Genomic DNA, 4614 nt, shown 5'->3' on the forward strand with positions numbered 1-4614 from the left:
GGAATCTATTTACTTAATAAGATCCACCCCCCCCAAAGGGAAAAAGAGCACAAACTTTCTTGCCACTTGCCTAACTTTCATTACAACAGCAGCTTCAGGCTCCTTAAAATAGGCCATTGAAAAAGGAATAAAACAAACAGGATTTCCTTCAAATTAACTCCTGATCATGTTTCAGATGACCACACAATAAACCAGACTGAGAACTGCAGCAATTAAGACTGCAACTAAAACCCCCAAGATGGGCATTGAGAGACATTGGAAGCAGGCAGAAGGCAAGAATCAGCACAACACCCCCCCCCCCCCCCAAAGCATCCAATGGTGAATTAAGGAGGGATAATGGTCCCTCAGACTGTTGGAGGCTGGACTATAGTTTGAAACAAACATGAACAAACTTCTATGAACACTGCACATATCTTTAGTTGTAGTGCAAAAAAAGTTAAATAATACAATATTTAAAATGAAGAACAATTTTAACCAACAAAAATATATTAATTCAATGGGAAGTGTGGGCCTGCTTTTGGCTGATGAGAAAGTCAATGTCCGGTTCCATATTTGTCACTGCCAGTCGTAACAAGTGATGCAAGTGTTCATCAGTTAGTCTGGATCTGGTTGGAGATTTCAGTTGTTTAATTTGGGAAAAAGTCTGTTCACAGATATAGGTGCTGCCAAAGATGGTTACCATTTTGAGTGCATGGTTCCTGAGATGAAGATATGTCTCAGAGGGGAGAAAGCGTAGAAATCAGTAAGGCTGCTTGACTTGAATGTGTCTTTCAGAGAGTCACAATTCTGTAGTTCAGCCAGTTCCATTTGGTAAATTGTATCAACAATTTCGATGTCAACAGAAAATGGGTTCCGGAAAAGCTGTATGTCCTGTTCATGTGCACGAAGCTCTTTAAATCTAATTTGAAACTCCATTTGCAACATTTCCAGTGAATCCACACACTTTTTGTTTGGGAATGCAACTGTTGGTTTTTCAGCCAACAGCTTTTGAGTAGTAGGGAGATGGCAGAAGTTTTCCTCCTTCACTTGTTTAATGAGGAGGCCCAATTTTACTTCAAATGCCTTCACATGTGAAAGCATATCACAGATGAGCTTCCCCTTGCCTTGAAGTTGCACATTCAAACTATTCAGTAGCTCTGTTACATCTGTCAGAAAGGCAAGGTGCCATTTCCATTCTTCATCTTTGAGCTTTGGTACCTCTTTGTTTTTTTAAAATTAGAAAAGCAGAAACCTGTGGAAGTAAGTCATAGAAACATTTCAAAACTCTCCCTCGACTCAGCCAACCGACTTCTCTGTGGTACAAAATATCTCCATAGGGAACATTTAGCTCAGACAGAAATTCCTGAAACTGTCTGTGGTTTAGTGCATGTGCCCTAATGAAGTTTGTTTGTTTTGTTTTGTTTGTTTTATTAGATTTATATACCGCCCTACTCCCGAAGGACTCAGGGCGGTGAACAGGCACAAAATAAAATACATAGATACAAAAGTTAAAGACATAATTAAAACCAGATTAAATAATTTAGCCCGAGACAATTAAAAATCCCAATAATTTAAAACAGATTAAAATTTCGATTTAAAAGAATTTTAAAACAGGGGAGAAAATTAGGCCAGGCCGGCCTGTTGAAATAGGAAAGTCTTGAGAGCACGGCGGAAAGTGCACAGATCCGGGATCCTCCGTATCTCTGGGGGGAGCTCGTTCCAGATAGTGGGTGCCCCCACAGAGAAGGCCCTCCCCCTGGGGGCCGCCAGTCGACATTGTTTAGCTGACGGCACCCGGAGGAGCCCCTCTCTATGAGAGCGTACCAGCCGGTGGGAGGCTGCTTGTGGTAGTAGGTGGTCCCGTAAATAACCAGGTCCTAAGCCATGGAGCGCTCTAAAGGTGGTGACCAAAACCTTGAAGCGCACCCGGAAGACCACTGGGAGCCAGTGCAGCTCGCACAGGAGAGGTGTCACATGGGAGCGCCATGTTGCTCCCATAACCACCCGCACGGCCGCACTCTGCGCCAGTTGGAGCCTCCGGGTGCTCCTCAAGGGGAGCCCCATGTAGAGAGCGTTACAGTAGTCCAGGCGGGAAGTGACGAGGGCATGAGTGACTGTGTGTAGGGAGTCCCGATCCAGAAAGGGACGCAACTGGCGAATCAGGCAAACCTGATGAAAAATCCTCCCGGTCACGGCCGTCAAGTGCTCTTCTAAAGACAGCCGTGAATCCAGGAGGACACCCAAGTTGTGAGCCCTCTCTGTGGGGGCCAGCGATTTGCCCCCAATAGTCAGCAATGGCATCAACTGACTATATCGGGATGTCGGAAACCACAGCCACTCAGTCTTGGATGGGTTGAGCCTGAGCCTGTTCCTCCCCATCCAGATCCGCATGGCCTCCAGACACTGGGACATCACTTCAAGGGCATCGTTGGGGTGGTCCGTTAACACAAGACACCACAACTTTCATGACAGAGTCCCACTTCAGTGACTTACAACATAGCGCTTGTTGGTGGATGAGGCAGTGTATGGCTATTGGATGTGAATGGTTTGTGTTTGTCCATCTCTTTGTTAATGCGTGCAACCACTCCTTTCATACGCCCCACCATGCTAGGAGCACCATCAGTTGTCACACTGGCTAGTTTAGCCCAGTCCAGCTTCAAATCATTCACAGTTTGGTGGACCTTTTCAAAGATATCCTCTCCTGTTGTTGTTCCTTTGATGCTTTTCAGTGCAGCAAGCTCCTCTGTGACTTCAAAACAATCATTTGTCCCACAAATGAAAATTAGAAGTTGTGCAGAATCACGAACATCATTGCTTTCATCGAATGTCACCGAAAAATAGCGAAGTTTATTTGAGGAGTTTTGCAAATGCTGATACAAATTGTCCCTCATTTCTTCAATCCTTCTTCTGATTGTAGGTCCTGAAAGACTCACTGTACTAAACAAATCAGCCTTCTCTGGACACATCTCTTTGGTAACAGAAAGATGGCATTCTTTAACAAATTCTCCCTCTACAAATGGTCTGCCAGTGCGTGCTATTAGCTTGGCAACTTGAAAACTTGCTCACAGTGATGACATATTTACCTGCTTCTGCTTCACAAAAGCATTTTGCTGCATTGTCAATCCATTTTTCAGTTTTAATATTTTATCTTTTCTTGCTTGTCCGACCAAACAATCATATCTGTCTTTATGTTGAGTCTCATAGTGTCGACGCAAATTGTATTCCTTGAACACAGCCTCTAAATCCTGGCATATCAGACAAACAGCTCTTTCCTTGTACTGCATGAAAAAGTAATTGTAAGTCCACTGTTCTTTGAAGATCCTGCACTCAGAGTCAATTTTTCTTTTCTTTGACATGTTTCCTTGGGGCTCTTTGCAAGCAGCAGCAGGAGGACCTGTGAGTGCCTGCCAACAGGGGAGGCAGCCAGGGAAGGGATAGGAGACCAGACTACTTTTTTTTTAATTATTTGGGATTACAAGGCTAAAGGTCTTTTAAGACTGAAGGAGAATTCAAACTGATTTGTTTTTTGCCACACTTGTGCCTGTGTATCCACACACATGAAAGCTACCAAAATTGTTCAGCAACCGATTTGGTGGATGTACTTTTTTTTTTTGAATTTTTTTTATTTTTAAACAAAACTTAAAACAACCATCATCCATTACAATTACAGAAAGTGTATCGATCGGTTACAAATCTTTTGTGCTTAATCCCATATCCAAATTTCTCTTATTAGACAATTTATTATATCTCTTTGTATTATTATTCTCATTTACCAATTGTTTAACAGTGGCTTATCTCCCATAAAAAAACCGCTTTATATATTTTATTATTACATCTTACATATTATTACATATTATTTCATATTTCATATTTCATTTCCATGCTTTATTATCTAGCCATTGATAAAATAAGTCCCATATTTTTTTTTTTTTTTAATTTGATTTATATGCCGCCCTTCTCCGAAGACTCAGGGCGGCTTACAATGTGCTCAGCAATAGCCTTCATCCTTTTGTATATTTATACAAAGTCAGCTTATTGCCCCCACAACTGGGTCCTCATTTCACCTACCTTAGAAAGGATGGAAGGCTGAGTCAACCTTGAGCCTTGGCGAGATTCGAACCCTGCAGTAATTGCAGGCAGCTGGTCTTAATAAGCTTAATAACAGGGTGCTTTAAACCCCTGTACCACCAAGGCTCTTGAAACCTGGTGAACAAATTGGAGGACATTTGACCAAACTGAAAGGTCTGAGAACAGAATTGAGAGAAAGAGGGCTCTGGTAGAATAGATTCATAGCATGCAAATTGAGAAGAAGAAGCTACCGACCTCAGTCGCAGTTCATTATCTTCAAAAGCAGCTGTTCTGATATCTGTCCTTTGATGTGTTTCCGAAGGCATTTTCAGATCTTCTTCACCCATGGCACCTTCTTGTTCCAATTGCGTAGCCGTAGCAAGAGGCTGGAATCTTGAGGGCGTTACTATCTCCTGTTCTTCTTCCAAAGAGGATAAAGCTCTGTGCTTCATTTTTCCTTTTTTCTTCTTCAAAATTAGCAGATTGGGAAATCACAATTACATGTTTAGAGTCAATAAATTTGCTCCATTTTGAGTTATCATCAATACCCATAAATCTCAGAATGGA

Source organism: Pituophis catenifer, unplaced genomic scaffold (genome assembly GCF_029215685.1).
Source record: "Pituophis catenifer annectens isolate HBS135680 unplaced genomic scaffold, rPitCat1.0.hap2 SCAF_5, whole genome shotgun sequence".
Classification (NCBI taxonomy): domain Eukaryota; kingdom Metazoa; phylum Chordata; class Lepidosauria; order Squamata; family Colubridae; genus Pituophis; species Pituophis catenifer.